Source organism: Pinus tabuliformis, chromosome 3_1 (assembly GCF_031772625.1).
Source record: "Pinus tabuliformis cultivar Carrire ecotype Pingquan chromosome 3_1, CPIR1, whole genome shotgun sequence".
NCBI lineage: Eukaryota > Viridiplantae > Streptophyta > Pinopsida > Pinales > Pinaceae > Pinus > Pinus tabuliformis.
The window spans coordinates 79657938-79676327 of record NC_142301.1 but is presented as its reverse complement, the minus strand read 5'-3'; positions in this window follow the sequence as shown (position 1 = coordinate 79676327).

Below are 18390 nucleotides of genomic sequence, written 5' to 3'. Positions count from 1 at the left end.
TTGACAATGGTAAAGAAGTTCTATTATTGACTGAATCTAAAGAAGGAAGTAGTTGAGTTCGCGGCTAGATGCTTAGATTTTTAGCAGGTTAAGGTAGAGTGCAAGCATCCAGGTAGTCTACTACAACCTATAGCGATTCCAGAATGGAAATGGGAGGTCATTTCCATGGATTTCATCATAGGTATTCTGAGGACAGTAAAGCAACATGATTCTATTATGGTCGTGGTTGACAGGTTGAGCAAGGTAGCTCACTTCATTCTGGTGAAGACTACATATTCAGCCAGTGAGGTAGCACAGGTGTTCATCAGAGAGATAGTGAGACTACATGGTGTTCCAAAGAAGATTGTGTCAGACAGGGATGCAAAGTTCACTTCCAAGTTTTGGAAGGAGCTATTTGCAGGCTTGGGTACAGAGTTGGCCTTCAACACAACTTATCATTCACAGACAGATGGTCAGATAGAGAGGGTCAACAAGATCTTGGAAGATATGTTGAGGATGTATGTGATGCACCAACAAAGGAAATGGGAAGATTATCTACCATTGGTTGAGTTTGCATACAATAATGGTTATCAGGAGTCATTGAGGATGAGTCCTTTCGAGGCATTATATGGGTGGAGTTGTAACACTCCCATCAGTTGGAGTGATCTAGTGAACAAGGTATTTACTGGAGTGGACATGTTAACGGACATGGAGTAGGAGATGCAGATTATAAAGAAGAATCTAAAGGAAACATAGGATATATAGAAGAGTTATGTAGATCAACATAGGTTGTTCAAAGAGTTTCAGATTGGGGAACATGTGTATTTGTTGATCAAGCCCAAGAAAAGCTCTATGAGGATTGGTTCATGTGCCAAGCTAGCACCACAGTATTGTAGGTCTTTTGAGATCCTTGAGAGGAAATGACTAGTGGCATATCGACTTGCATTGCATCCAACAATGAAAGTCCATGATGTTTTCCATATTTCATTACTTAAGAAGTATATAAAGGATGTTGATCATGTTATTGATTGTTCTGTATTGTAGGTGGAGGAAGAAGGAGAGTTCCAGCTGTAGCCTCGGTGCATATTGTAGCGGAAACATCTCATGCCCAGGAACAAATCCATAGAGAAATTTAAAGTGTAGTGGAAGTACTTTGGGCCTGAAGAAGCTACATGCGAGATGGTGGATCAGATGTTGGCCCTATATCCTTCATTTTTTGTCGGTTGAGGCAAAGAAGTTTTGGTTTGATGTTGGTTTATGTTTGGCATGTGTTTTGCTGATGTTTGATATTTGTATATATATATGGATGTAAATACTGCCATGTGCTAAGTTATAAAGCTCCAATAAGCGTTATGGGTGTCATGTTATTATGGTTGGTATATTTTCATGTTGTCATGATGTTTTTCTTTTGAGCAGGTTATTCATTGTAAATAATGCAACAAGCTAAGTTATAAAGCTCCATAGGCAGTATGTTTGCTTTTCAACAGTTTTTCTTAGGTCTTGGTGTGGTTTAACACCGAGGACGGTGTTCCCCAAGGGGGAGGGTTACGTAACAACCTTGGTGAAAAGTTCATGTAATAAAGTTAATAAAGGAAAAATAAGACTACGGTTAAGTGATACTTATTCCAAGTTGAATGTTGGGAAAATATATCCTAGTGGGAATCACTGGATGTGTGTTTTTGGCTAGGGAAATTGGCAAAGGAAAAGGCTGTCTTTGGAAATGAAAAAAGGCATTTTGGCACATTTATTTATGAAAATAAAGGAAATTAGGAGAAAAGTAAGGTGAAATGTCACAAGTTGCATGTGAGGAGGAAATTAAAGGAAAAATAATGGAAAATGAAGAAATTAGAGGCCTCATGCATAAAAAGGCTTATAGGACCAGTTCATGGCTTTTGTCAAGTTCAAGTTTGGAGCTCTCTCATTATTCTTTCTCTCACTCTTTTGGTCACTTAGATTTTTCTCAGAGCACTCTAGTTTATAGCAAAGGAAAGGGAAGGCAAGGAAAGGAAAGGAAAAGAAAGCAAGGAACAAGGAAAGGAAAGTAGGATCAAACATCTTCACCAAGAATACTTGCAGGTAACCCTTTTGCATGTGTGACTTCCTAGCTGGTTTGGACATGCATGGCTTTACATGTTGGTATATGGTTCTCTTGTTGTTTGTGGCATGGTCTTGCCAAGTTATGACAGTGGTTTTAATCCTAGCCTATCCTTTTTCCGGATGCCATGGTATGTTAGGATGTTTATTTTGGTTTTGAAACTTTGGAATTGCCGGATGGATTTCAAAATCTGGGGTGGAGGTGGTCTCAAGGTTCATTCCCAAAGGCCTAAGAATCCCTTGAACGATTTTGGCGAGATACACAGTAAAGCCTGAGGGAACAGTCTTGGTTTAGGGCTTAGTGATTCGGGTTTGGATTGCAGTAAAGCCTGAGAGATAAGGAGACAAAAAATTCCTCAAGGATAGTGATGGATTCCAAACGGAATTCCAAGTTTTGTTCGGTAGTGATTGGAGAAATAGCCTTGGTGTGATCATGATTTGACGAGGGTGGAGGTTGTTTACCCTATGGATTCCCTTGGTTATTCTATGAGATCCCACATTCATGATTGTAATATGGCTAGGGGGTGACTGGCTGAAAGAGAGATTTTGTTCAGCCAGATCTATGGTCAGATGGTACTTGGAAGTCCCGAACCTAGTCAGATTTTCCTATGATTAATAAAAGCTAAGTTCTCTTACTTTTGCACTGATTTATATATGGATTTAATGGTTGTCCTATCTCTGATATTTACATGGTTTAATGTTGGTTATAAGCATGGTTAAGTGACTATTTTATGTCATGGTTATTTCTTATATTTACTTGTAATTGTTAGATGGATGGATGCAAGACCTAATTGCGGATCTAGTAGTTCAATGGAGAAGGAGGTGATCCTTCTGATGATGTTTCATAAGTTGTTTCAGTAATTTATGCTTTGTCTTGTATCCTAGACCTGTAGGTTGCATTGATGCCAAGTGTTTGATAGAATGTCAGTCCCAGTTGGGGATGCTCAGGCCTAGTCCCAAGGGTGATTTTGATTGATCAACATTGTTATCATGTTTTTAATGATTTCTGAAAGTCACAACAAGTTTTGGGCAGAGGCCATCATTCTGGGCTAGAAAAGTGGCTCAAATGTCGAGGTCGTTGGCACAAAACTAGAAATTTCGGTCCACAGTCGCTAGCAGGCAGGCCTGTGAGAGCGATTTTGGGTTTCTGGTTGCTCCCTTGCCCATAGCATGAGAGTGAATATGGCCTAAGAGCTGTAAAATAGCAGTGGGACCGAGGGATAGGCTGTCTTAGTGGCTGACTTGTCTCCTAAGGGGTCTGTTGATGATGTTGGATGACTATAAGTGATGTTTCGTCGATTCCACTTCCTTAATATGACATTGGAGGTCGAATCTGATTGTAGTAACATCTCTCCTCATGTTTACCCAGATTGACATGGTTACTTTGGGTAGATCTGGGAGGGGGTGTTAGAGGAAATTAGAAAACTAGTGAGCTATTAGTACTTGAACAAATGCCAAAAAATGCCCAGAACCTGGAAAATTGCATTTTTTTTTTTGGTAAAAGTCACATCGGATAAGTTTTTTCAACGTGTTATGAACCATCTAGTGTGGTTCATCATCAAGACAAGATGAAGAGGCAGATCATGGCGTCGACTTAAATAGATATTGATGTAGAGACCCTTAGTTCATAAAACGACTATAATAAATAGCTAGTTCAAGGATAATATTATTTAATTTATAGCATTAATTATTATGAACCAATTATATTAGATAAAATCAAGTAATAGGTAAAGGTTGGCAATATAAAGAATAAAAATAATCAAACATTTAAAGTCAAATCTCAGACAAGGAGCAAAGTAAAAAATAACAACCATAATAAATGACTATTTTATAAATAATATTATTTAATTTGTAACATTAATTATTAGGATTATAAGAAATAGATTAAGGGTCGAAATGAATAAAGACAAGGAATATTTGATTAGAACCAAGGAGCGCAATAAAAAAAGGAGTAAAGACCGTATTAATAAAATGGAATCAAGACCCTGATAATAAAAAATAAATTAGTAAAACATTCAAAAGATATAATAAATAAAATCAAAATATGAAAGACTATTTAAGTTGGTGCCACGATCCGCCTCTTCATTTTGTCATGACGAAAAGCCACATTGGATGGTTCGAAAATCATTGACAAAATTTATCCGATGCGGTTTTTATTGATTTTTTTTTCTTAATTCAATATGAATCACAAAAGCATGAATTCAGAAAATATTCAAAAAAAAGTTTAGATCTGATATATTTGTTTATGTAGTAAAATTCCAACAAGCAAAAATATCATATCTAGGCTAGATAACTAATGCTCAGATAGCCAAAATTTAGGAAAATTCAAATTTTTCAAATTTTAGTTATTTTTACCAAATTAAATGTGTTTTTAGGGCTTATATATCATTGTTAAAAATAAAAATCACAGTAGTGGAAAAATAGTGAGAATCTAGGGTTCAGATAGCAAATCAAGAGGCATTGGGGCCTTGTAGACGGCTAGGAAGACTTCCAATGAAGATGACCACCTGAAAACACAATTTTAACCCAAAATTGCTACAAAACAAATTGTTAGTGATAAAATGCCAATCCCTTGAAGAAACCCTTGTTTGCAATGAGATCAAGCCCTTGTTGAGCTTCTGGCCTTCTTAATGCTTGAAAAATAGGTCCCCAACACTAACCTTTTAGGTTGGGTAAGGGCTAGGGCCTTCAGAAAATGGGTTTATTCCCTGATTTGAAAATAAGCAACCTACAAAAATAGCCCGATAACCTAGACATCTAGGGTTTTTAAGATCTCAAATTTAAATTTCTTCCTCAATCTTGAAACAAATTTAGAATAGAAGCCCAAATACCCAATATAAAAAAGAAATTTAAATTTCAAAACCTCAAATATATACAAAATCTCAAAAAATTCAAAACCCAATTAGTAAAAATAATTTACAAATATATTCACAAAATTTACAAATGTATAAGGGCTTTGAAATATTTTTTTTTAGAAATATATATATATATATTTGGATTTTTTCCTTTGATGAATAGCTAAAAATTACATTAGAAACCCAATGCACACTATAGCCTTAGCGAAGGATAATTCCACTATACAAATATTTGGGTCCAAGAAAAATAATTCTTGCCCAAGTTTGTGAACTTGGAGACACAAGACTGAAGTACCTGCAAACACTATGTATTTATCTCAAGGAAATCTATTAATCATTTGGGGAATCAAACCACTAATTATTATTCCAAAACTATCAATAGCGTGATTTTATCTCCATCTAATGAAAACATATATTACCACTATTCAACACAACATAAGAAATCTCGTACTCAATACATACCACAAATCAGAACATGGAATGCCTTGAAATTGCACCCGAAAGTCTTTATTATGATAGAAAAATAGTTGTTAGTATGACAATAGTTTACATGAAAGTTTCAACAACAATTTTATAGCCAAAGATTATCCTGCTAGAGACTCAAATGAATCTCTAATTTATAGCAAAATCCTCCAAGTGGAAAATTAACAGTTAGTTTCTTTGATACTTGTCAAAATAATCTCGGTCGTTGATAAACTCTTGAAGATCTTTTAATCTTAGCCATTGAATTTTTATTTTTGAGGAATTTTCGAATTTTTCATTTAACTCCATTTTTATTAGCTCAAAATTAATTATTTTGAGCTAATTTCCTCAAAAATTTGACTTTGACTTAACCACCAAGGTCCAAGGGTCCAAATTTTCTTGAAATATACAATATTCCCTTAGTGGAGGACCTTCAAAAATTATTTTTTTAAGACCCACAATTTTTTCGACTTGGAGAATCAATTTTCCTAAGACAATTTAATTTGACTCTAATTAATTAATTTTCTGGCTTAGGATTTATTTAATTTTTTGCTAGAAAAATTAATTAATTTACACATGAGGGGATTTAATATTTTTTCTACCCTCATTTACATAAGATGTTTACATTTACAATCCTCAAAGGGGGAATACACATTTGGCTTAGACCCTCAAGGCACATACCCAATTTTGAGGCACAACATGATCTAGTAGACCAAGTGATTTATAATAAAATAATTTAGCCAATTAACTTAAACTATTCCCAAATCAATCTTACATAAGACTCAAACATAACACTAGGACTCACCTCAGACTTTGACGAAGAATTCCACCCTAGCATTGGGGTGAGGATGGAGGGAAAAACTCTGTTGACCATCTGTGTTCAGGAACACACATGAGTCGGTGAGATGAAAAACCTCCTAGGATGAAACTTGTCGTCAAAGTAATAGGCTTACTTAGGTTGTTACATGCACTCTAAGTATTACTAGGATTATTTAAATTACATAACTTGCAGAATGGGTTTATAATGACACATAAGACTGTTGATAAATGATCTGATCCTGTTGAAAAAAATTATACTTTCGCTTCCTTAGAATTTGAAAAATATGAGTGCAACATCTAGCTCCATATGGGGGCATGTTGCTTCCATGAAGTGATGTGAGAACCCCAAAATCCTACATCCAAGAAAACATAAGTCCATCAAATAGATATCCATTCAAAATCAAAATCATCATGTATACGTAGAAAATGTTGCTAGAATAGAAAAATATACTATAACAATCTGAAATATAAAAGTGATGCAGGAGCATCTAGACTTAGCCAGCAATGTGATGGTTTGTTCACATGTTGTGGCTAAATGAGTTGAATTTCACTGACATGAGTGGTCAAAATCCAGTTTTAGTCGAGAGGGTTGGATCTCTCGAAAATACTCTATACTTCATTATTGTAATAGTTAGGAAATTGTTTTATTTTAGATTAAGGGATAAGTTGTTAGCATAGGTGTGTAATAGAGCTAAAAAATAGATATTTGATTGTTAAATTGATTAAAATAGAGATCGAGTTGTTTTACAGTTAGAATAGGATTTGGCTCATAAAAGAGAAGAAATTGTAATGAAAAGGGATTAGTTGAGATGATTGAGATTTGAGTGAGAGGCGAGAGTTGAGTGATAGAGAGGGTTTTGAGATTGAAACAGAGGTTTGTTAAATTGTTGTAATTGAGCCGAGAGGGCCAAGACTGTAACTATTATTATATTGAAGGAATTTGATTTAGTGTGCATCTATGTGTTTATCCTGGTGAAAACTCCCGTTTACCTCTGTGTATTTGAATTCTGAAACTAAATCGGGTATTTTCCCTGTTTTCACACTTTAATTGTAAATATCAATGTTTATGTGTTAATCGCGGTCATTAGTATTAATGGCAGGGGTAGAAGAGCACAAAAAGGCTTGATCGTGGTTGAAGACCTGCAATCGATCTTAGCCGTCGATCGCAAATTCAAACTTTTGGGTCACAATCAACGCTAGGGTTAGGTCTGTTTTTAACCCATGTGTTAGTTGAAGAACCGTTAGTTGTAGGATTTGATGGACTTTGTTATCCAATGGTTATCAGGTTTTAATATGATCGGATGATAATCTTAAATCTGGACCCGAACTCTTATAGACCAAGAGTTTATAAACCATATCAGCTCTATAAGGGCAGTTAAGTGTCGCACAAGTTCCCTGGCCGATACCGTTGTGAACCATTGGATCCAGCATGCTTTGATCAATGGTGTAGAGTGAAGCGGCTGTGAAAAAAGGGAAAGTCAACATGGGACTGGTTATTGTTCAATTGTTGTTCAATTGCTATTCAATTGACCTCCTGTGTCATTTTTGGTATCAGAGCACAGAGATTGAGTTTGACTGCAGTAAACATGCCGCCAAGGAGAGGAGCTGGCATAGGTCAAGGAAGACCTGAAGCAAATGAAGTTCTGCTGGAGGAGATCTAGAGTCTGCATACAAGGATGGACACAATGGAGACTGCTTAGAGAAGAAAACCTGATGAAGGAGTTTCCAGTGCTGCAAAAGAATCTTCTGAGGAAGAAGAAGAGGAGGAAAATGAAACTACCAAAGTTATCAAGATGTTGGCTAAAGTAGGTGGAAAACCAAAGGTGGAAATTCCTGTGTATGAAGGGAGTCTCATTGCAGAAGAGCTAATGGATTGGATTAGTTCACTGGACAAATATTTTGACTATGAAGAGGTTGATGACAAAAAGAAGGTGAAATTTGCAGTTACCAGATTGAAGGGTCATGCAACTATTTGGTGGGAAGAACTACAAACATCCAGAACAAGAAAAGGAAAGGCCAAGATCAAGTTATGGGACAAAATGGTGAGTAAAATTAAAGCTAAATTTATGCCAAAATATTTTCATTTAAATATTTTCAAACAATTACAGAATTTAAGGCAAAAAGGAATGTCTATTAAAGAATACACATAAGAGTTTTATAGATTGAGTATTAGAATAGGACATGTATAGGATGATATGGAGAAGGTAGCCAGATATATCAATGGATTAAGATATGACATATAGGATGAGATCAACTTGCTGAGTCTGAAGACCATTGAAGATGCCTATCAAGCAGGTTTGAAGGCAGAAGAGAAGATGTTGAGAAAAAAAAATCAGAGGAATAGAGGGAAAAGTTTAGTAAGAGGTAGAGGAACTACCAGACCAAGGTTTCAGCAACATCAGAATGAAGCAGGAAGTTCAAGCAGTAGACCACCATAGAGGGGAGATTTTAACAAAGGAATATTTGCACCTAGAGGAAGAGGTCGAGGAAGAGATATTCAGTGTTACACATGTGGAGAATGGGGACATGGATCATGGGACTGTCCTCATAATAAAACAACAAGTCAGAGGAATGTGAATGTGGTTGAGGCAAAGAAAGAAACACCTCAAATTATAGAAAAGGAAGAATCCCCTGAAGTAGGAGAATCCCTGTTGTTGAAAAGGGCATTGCTTAAGGCAAAGAAAGAGACTGAAGAACTAGCTCAGAGGAAGAGTTTATTCAGAACTACATGCAAATCCAAAGGTAAATGTTGTAAAGTGATAATTGACAGTGGAAGCACTGATAACCTTGTTTCTACAGAGATGGTGGACAAGCTAGGATTAGTGAAGACAATACACCCTACTCCTTACAAAGTGTCATGGTTGTAGAAAGGACATCAGATTATTGTGACAGAACAATGCAAGGTAGAGATACAGATTGGTACGTATAAGGATGTGATATTGTGTGATGTAATGCCAATGGATGTATGCCATGTATTGTTGGGAAGACCGTGGTAGTTTGATCGGAAAGCTATTCATGATGGGAGGAAAAATACTTATACTTTGGAGAAGGATGGAAATAAACATACACTACTGCCATTGAAGGATGACGCTGACAAAGGAGCACCTAGAACCAGTGTTATGCTGATGAGTGGAAATGAGTTGTTGCAAGAGGTAGGAAAAGGTGAAGAAATGCATTTTGCTGTCATAGGGAGACCTAAGGTAATTTTTACTTCCACAAACTTAGATGATTTACCTGAAGAAATCAAAACTTTGTTGAATGATTTTTTTGACATTATTGTGGATGAGTTGCCAAATGCATTGCCACCAATCAAGAGTATTAGTCATCATATTGATCTAATACCAGGAGCAAGTTTGCCAAACAAAGCAGCGTACAGACTAACTCCTCAAGAGAATGCAGAAGTTGGAAAACAAGTGCAAGAACTGATGGATAAGGGACTAATCAAAGAGAGTCTTAGTCCATGTGCTGTACCAACAGTACTCAGTCCAAAGAAAGGAGGTGAATGGCATATGTGTACAGATTCCAGAGCCATAAACAAGATCACTATCAGGTATAGATTTCCTTTACCACGCATGGATGATTTGATGGATTGTTTGAGTGGGTCAAAGTATTTTACTAAAATAGATCTGAAGAGTGGATATCATCAAATAAGAATTAGAGAAGGAGATGAATGGAAGATTACATTTAAAACAAACAGTGGGTTGTATGAGTGGTTAGTGATGCCTTTTGGACTCACTAATTCACCTAGCACGTTCATGAGATTGATGAATGAAGTCTTGAAGGAATATGCAGGAAAGTTTGTTATTTTTTATCTTGATGATATTCTAGTTTTTAGTAGAAGTAAAGAAGAACATCTAGAGCATATTAAATTGGTTTTAAGAACTCTGCATGAAGAGAAACTAATGATAAATCTAAAGAAATGTATTTTCATGACAAAATATTTAATTTACTTGGGATTTGTAGTTTCTAAAGAAGGGTTGAAAATGGATCTAGAGAAAGTCCAAACAATTTGGAACTGGCTTATTCCAAGGAATATATTTGAGGTAAGAAGTTTTCATGGTCTTGCAAGTTTTTATAGGAAATTTATCAGAGGGTTTAGTCAGATTTGTGCACCAATTCATGAAGCAATCAAGGAGACTAATTAGACATTCAAGTGGACAGAAGCATCAGACAGGAATTTTAAGTTGCTGAAGAGTAAAATCAAAGAGAAACTAGTTTTAGCTTTACCCAATTTTGAAAAAGTATTCCAAGTTGAAACTGATGCTAGTGGAGTTGCAATTGGAGTAGTTTTGAGTTAGGAATAGAGACCAATAGCATACTTCAGTGAGAAATTAAATGAAGTGAAGAAGAAGTATTCTTCTTATGATAAAGAATTTTATGCCATTGTACAAGCCTTAAAAAATGGAGAAACTATTTGCTACTAAAGGAGTTTATATTGTATTCTGACAATCATGCATTACAGTTCATGAATAACCAACCAAAATTGAACCAAAAACATTCCAAGTGGGTAGAGTTTTTATAGAGCTTTACTTTTGTGATAAAGCACACAAGTTGTAAGTTGAACAAAGTCGTTGATGCTTTAAGCAGGGCAAATTTCATTGTGCAAGAATTAAAAGTTGGTGTTGTAGGATTTGAAGAAATGGTTGAAATGTATAAAGACGATGTAGATTTCAAAGATATTTATACAACAGTACAAAATCCAATAGTTCATAACCAAAGTTAGTGGTTAGATTACCTTATCCAAGGAGGCTTATTGTTTAAAGGCAAAAGGCAACAAGTTATGTATTCCCAAATGTTCTATGAGGGAAAACATAATAAAGGAGAAACACAGTGGAGGATTATCTGGTCACTTTGGACAAGATAAAACCTTTGCTCAGGTAAATGATTTTTACTATTAGCCAAAGATGCAGACTGATGTTAAGAGATTTTTTGAGAAGTGTAGGATATGTCAACATGCTAAAGGGAGAAGCCAGAATACAGGATTGTACCAGCCACTGCCAATACTAGACCGACCATGGGATGCAGTTAGCATGGATTTTGTTTTGGGGTTACCTAAAAATCAAAGGGGAAATGATTCCGTTTATGTTGTGGTAGATAGATTTTCCAAGATGGCACATTTCATTGCATGTAAAAAGACTAGTGATGCAATACATATTGCTAATATATTTTTTTTCAGAAATTTTAAGATTACATGGATTGCCTGTAAGTATTATGTCTGATAGATATACAAAGTTTGTAGGGAATTTATGGAGAACTCTTTGGAAGAAACTAGGGGCAAACCTTAGTTTCAGACCTTAGTTTCAGTTCAGCATACCATCCTCAAATAGATGGACAGACTGAAGTGGTAAACAGAAGCTTGGGAAACATATTGAGAAGTTTAGTGTATCAAAATCCTAAGCAGTGGTATTTAGCACTAGCTCAGGCTGAGTTCGCTTATAATGACACTTCAAACCGAAGTACTAGAATGAGTCCATTTCATATTGTTTTTTGGATGAATCCAAGAGGTGTGTATGAGCTCATAAATTTGGGTAAACAGGAGACAAGAAGTGAAAAAGCTGAAGAGTTTGCAGAGCAGATGCAGAGACTACAAGAAGATGTCAAAGGCAGATTGTAGGAAAGCAGTAGCAAATACAAACAGAGAGTAGATATGAAAAGAAGAGAGAAATAATTCCAAGTGGGAGATTTAGTGATGGTATATTTGAGAAAAGAAAGATTTCCTGCTAAGACTTACAATAAACTAAAAATGAAAAAGATAGGACCATGCAGAATTGTAATAAAGTTTTCAACTAATGCTTATGAAATTGAATTGCCAGAAGGGATTGGAATATCACCTAGCTTCAATGTTGCAATTTGTATCCATACAAAGAGACAGAGATAGAGCTACAGGAGGAAACTACAGAAGATGTAGTTCAAAATTTGAACTGGGAAAAACAAATGCTGAAGACAGTTAAGAGAGAGGTGGAATCTATTTTTGAGAAAAGATTATCTAAAAGAACTAGAGGACGGGTTTATTTCCAATATATAGTCAAATGGAAAGGACAACCAGTGGAGGATGCTAGTTGCTTGACAATAGTAGAGTTGTAGAAGTATGGAGTAAACCCTAAAAGTCTGAGGGATGATTCTTTTCTTCCCCAGGAGTCTGATGCAGGAGCATCTAGACTTAGCCAGCAATGTGATGGTTTATTCACATGTTGTGGCTAAATGAGTTGAATTTCAATGACCTGAGTGGTCAAAAGTCAGTTTTAGTCGAGAGGGTTGGATCTCCCGAAAATGATCTATACTTCATTATTGTAATAATTAGGAAATTGCATTATTTTAGATTAAGGGATAAGTTGTTATCATAGGTGTGTAATAGAGCTAAAAAATAGAGATTTGATTGTTAGATTAATTAAAATAGGGATTAATTTGTTAATACAGTTAGAATAGGATTTGGCTCATAAAAGAGAAGAAATTGTAATGAAAAGGGATTAGCTGAGATGATTGAGATTTGAGTGATAGAGAGGGTTTTGAAATTGAAACAGAGGTCTGTGAAATTGATGTAATTCAGCCAAGAGGGCCAAGACTCTGTAACTATTATTATATTGAAGGAATTTGATTTAGTGTGCATTTGTGTGTTAATCTTGGTGAAAACTCTCGTTTACCTCTGTGTATTTGCATTCTAAAACTAAATTGGGTATTTTCCCTGTTTTCACACTTTAATTTTAAATCTCAGTGTTTATGTGTTAATCGCGATCATTAGTATTAATGGTGGGGGTAGAAGAGCACAGAAAGGCTTGATCGTGGTTGATGACCTGCAATTGATCTTAGCCATTGATTGCAAATTCAAACTTTTGGGTCACAATCAATGGCGAGGTTAGGCCTATTTTTAACCCATGTGTTAGTTGAAGAACCGCTAGTCGTAGGATTTGATGGACTCCGTTATCCAATGGATATCAGGTTTTAATATGATCGAACGATAATCTCAAATCCAGACCAGAAATCTTATAGAACAAGAGTTTATAAACCATATCGGCTCCGTAAGGGCGGTTAAGTCTCGCACAAGTTTCCTGGCTGATATCGTTGTGAACCATTGGATCTAGCATGCTTTGATCAATGGTGTAGAGTGAAGCACCTGTGAAAAATTGGAAAGTCGACGTGGGATCGGTTGCTGCTCAATTGACCTCCTACGCCAAAAAGACATAATATAAATGCATGAAATAAAATTATCTCATGACATGAAATAAAAAGGAGTAGGGTTAGAGATACTATAAAAATATTCCCGATGACATCAGATATCTTCAACATAGTGCATGCTGACCATCCTCTGAATTTCCTGCAATTTTGTGGGTTGTTTCTTGGATGTGCCACGTTGAATACTGACAATGTTAGGACTTTTCCTTATCCAAATATCGAGATGCTCCCGAGGATCCGATGCATTAAATTTTTTCCTTCTTCTCTTTCACATTTTACGCTTTCTCTCGGTAGGATGCGATGTTGATGTTGATACAGTTGGTGTGCAACTTTCTATCTAATATGGATAACGCTCATCGGGAAAATTTGGAAAGTCCATGATTTTTGTGACCTACATGTTATGCAGAGTCTATAACCGTGGACAAAAGTATCTTCCCTAGGCTTGGTGGACTGACCTAGAACAATAGAAGGAAAAAGGGACTAATGTTTTCCTTAAAGTAAATAGATAACGAGATGAAGCCTACATGGAATCTATCGTATGCTTCACTCCTTCCTTGGCTTGAATGCTCCCATCCTAGCTCCAGTCGCTATAAATTACAACCTGCATAGTTAGATAACACAAGCCAATGATTCATAGAATCTAAACAACATCATATAATAACTTTATTCAATATATCAACATGGTATTGAAATATATGAAACCATAACATCATATATAGGGAAAAAAAGGACCGAGTAGACGTCTTTTCATCTACTTTAATGAGTTCGAAAAGACAAGTTCTCGACAATATTTTCATATTTTGGGAGTCTGGAAAGAGCTGAAAGAGGACTCCAGGGGGATCATTTTCGTAGGTTTACAAAGCCTAAAAAATTTATAAAAGTGTGCTCCTCGATCAAAATAATATGTTCAAAACATGACAAAATCTGTCAAACAATTGTCGACCTGCTTAGAACATCACAAAAGGGATTAAAAATACTTATTTCATGGTAAAAATGGGTTTTTACGAGGTCAAAACATTAAATGTGAATAAAATAATGGAAGAAACAACCATAAATATTCAAAATGACTATTCATATTTACCATTTCACATTTACCTTCAACAGTGAGAGTTCTAAGTAGTTTTTTCCCTTGATCTTCTACAACTGATTGTGCTCAATCCGGTGGATCGTTTCAAGCATCGTCACTTCCAAGTAGGAGATAAGACATTTCTTTTTCAATTCATGGTCTCATTTTGTGTTTTCATGCAAGTTTTAGACATTTTTTAGGGCCTTGGGATTTAAAAAAAGTGCCCTAGGATCAATGCAAGCCCAGATGGTCGAAAGTTGTGTTGCACCTAAGTGAGGATATATTGCAAGGGAAGGATGAAACACACTATCTCTCCTCTTGGGGGTGTGTTGGGTGCAAATCCAAAATATGTTTGCTAGTTTCCCTTTAAAAATTTTGAGTTTTCTTGCATGGAAAATATCCTAATGAGTCTCTTCTTGATGTTTCAGGTATTCATTAGCACAAAATGGCCTCTATTTGGAGAGAAAGAGAACATGAAGACAATTATTTAGCTCTCTTGGTCTTTTTTTCCCTAGAGTGGTGATCAGGTGCTCATTATTTAGCTCAAAATTAAAAGTTATTAGATTGGCTTGAAAATTATATGGTTGCATCTGTCTCGTCAAGACGATCACAAAGCAATTCATTTCATTGAAAACGGAGTCCAGATGAAGGATAAAAGGCATGTTGTTCATTTTTCTAAACAACTAAACAAATTGCAGAATGGGACAGAATGCTGACATGGCAGTCCAATCAGCAGTCTAGTTAGCAAGGGGAATCTTCTTCAGGTTTCACCCAATGGGGTTGTGACAAGTGTCACCTTCGGATTTGCCAGTGTGGTTGTGTGAAAGGGAAATTACCTAATTGGCCTCTAAGGTGGAATTTGATTTTTATTATTTAATTAAATATTATTATATATATTTTATATATAATTATTATGTTATATTATATAATTTTTAAATTATATATATATTATATTTCAAATATTAATTAAATATTAATTAGACCAAATTTCAAATAATTTATTGGTATATACGTTATATATTTCAAATGGCACATTAAACATTATAGCCACATTAAACCAAAGTTTCGGTTGCATATATATTTATATGGTAAAAATATGAGATGGGGGAGGGCGGGTTTGAACCTGTCACCTCCCCCTCCTAATTTCTATACATTACCATCAAGCCACAAAGCACACAATTGAAAGGAGGGCCGACGCACATTGTTTTATGTTGTAGCTTGATGCTGACGGAGAGGTGTTGTGAGACAGCCTTGCAGGCCAGCCCCCACCCCATATGACCTAAACCATACGTACAAGAGCCAGCGGAAGTGCTTAGCGCTAATCCCTCTTTAGTTAAACTAAATCCATTTAAATCTTAATTAAGCATGCTTAATATTCGAATTAAGTTGGCGGCGGATTTGGTGGCATGCTAAATTAGGCGGAAACTGCAAGTTTTGGCAGACTTAACTGGAGTCTCTCTAGATTTAGAGGAGGTTTCCTAGGAAAAATTGAATGAGGCATAACTTACTCAATTTTCGACCAAATTGAGATCAGAAAGAAGTGTGTTCTGAGCTAATATGGACCTTATAAACACATTGGTGCAGGTATCAGGAGTCATAGAGCTTTGTAAACAACATTTTTTCCACATTGAGCTAATATAGAAGCCCAAGCCATGGAAGCTGGACCAAGGAGATTTAGCCTAGGAGGGGTGAACTACTTCAAAAAAATACTATGTTAATGTGTCTGTTTGATGGTTTGATGTATTGTACATGTTTGTTGTTCATTATTCAGTTTTGAAGCTATTTTGCTCATGAATGTCTTGTTTAACTTAAGGAAATTTACCTGTTTGTAAGCACCAATGTTAGGTCCCTATAATACTAGTGATTACCCCATTACTATTGTAGTTGTATCCCTTATTAATATTGTTGTGCCCCTATTGTCCACATATTGTTATTATTGTGCCCCATAGAATCCCTCTATTGTTATTTTTGTGCCTTTATATTATTATTGTTAGGTCAGCTGGGTTATATTGTGACTCCTTAGACAGACTCCCATATATAGAAAGGAGGTTTTGTCATTTGAATCATCAAAGAATCATTCATTTGTGTAATGCAAAGGAGGTTGTCCCCTCGAAGAGGCTGAATTCTAAGGCGTTGATCTATCTTTTCTATCTTTTTGTGAGTTGGTTTCATAACATTTGGTATCACAGCTTTGGATTCTACGGTTTCGCTGCTCCAAATAGGTCATCGTGGAATTTTTGTTGTAACTTTTTTTCTGCGACGATTTAGAAGAAAAAAAAGCCCCATTTGATATGAAATTGCATTGAACCTCGTTTCCAAATTTTAGAGCTTTTTGCTCTATATTTGCGGAGATATGATCTGAGGAAGTTGGTCTTTTTGCAGACTCCTGAATTATGTTCCAAACAGGTGACTTGGGGAAAATCGTCATAACCTTCTCTCTGAGCATCGGATTAAAATTTTGTAAGAAGGTACAGAAATAAGACGAAATTTAGTTTCTTTTATATATTTTTCAGAGCCAAAGGTCGAAACAGGGGCACGTGGCACGTCATACAAGTTCACTCTACTGAACTAGTCTATAATCAGGTCACTGTGGGCGATTTGGCATAACTCTTCCTTGGAGAATCCAATTTGGATCAGACTTGTGGGATTGGAAGGAGGACACAGAGGGCTACTGTAGGTCACAATTTCAGAATTGGATGATTCGAAATTACAGAGATATATCAGAGGCAATATCGAGCTCCTACAAAATGAAAAAAGTTGTGTAGATTTTTTTAAAATTTTTGCTTGAGCTTGGTTTGAAAAATTATTTTGAAGGAATTCAAAGGGCATAGTAGAGCATTATTATCAGTAATTGATGCCCCAAGGAAAGAAAATGTAAACACCTAGTAAGCAACCTAAAAGCTCTAGCATGACTCATGAAGAAGAGGAAGAAATGCTACATGATATATCAAAATTACAAGACCAAGTGCAACAAATGTCACTCTCACAAAAGCTAACAGAAGCTAAGATAAATGGCGTGGAATCTAAGATAAAGGGTGTGGAAGCTAAGATGAATGGCGTGGAAGCTAAGATGGATGATTTAAAGATAGATTTGAAGACAGGCATGACAGATTTGAAGACAGATTTGACAAATTTTCTACAAGAAATACTTACTAATGGTGAAAGGGTAGTAAAGGAAACTCATGATGCGAACAAAAGAAATGTTAATCATGATTTCATAGACTCTAATGTTGGATCGAAGACCCACCATATTCCAAAAATCAATATGAGGAATTTTGATGGTAAGGATCTCGCAACATGGATATTACAGATGGAGCAATTTTTCGATCTCAATAATGTGCAAAACACACAAAAGGTACGTATTGCAACTTTATATTTGGAACCAAATCAGTTTGTATGGTATCAATGGCTTTGCTCTCGTAAAAAAATTATGATTTAGGCAATTTTTATGGAAGAATTGACAGCACATTATGCGGATACAAAAAGAAACACTTTTTTTAGCCAATTGATAAGTCTCAAACAAAAGGGTTCAATAATGGAGCACATTAAGGAGTTCCAAAAATTGAACATAAGGGTAAAAAATATTCCAGAGGAGCATAGGATTGATGTGTTCATAGGGACTTTAAAGGATAATATCCAACATGATGTTCACCTTTGGGAACCTGATTCATTAGAGAAGGCATTCAGGTTAGCAAGAAAAATGAAAAGCAAAATTTTGGCAACCAGGAAGCATACCACTCACAACTATAAAGCTGGAAGTGTTGTTGCCCCTAGTATTCCACAACCTATAAGGTTGACACCACAACAATTGGAAGAAAAAAGAGAAAAAGGGATTTGTTATAGTTGTGATAGCAAATACACTAAAGGTCATAAGTGTGATGAGAAGAAATTATTCTACATAGATTGTGAAGAGGAAGAAGAAAAAGAGCAAGAAAGGTCAAAAGA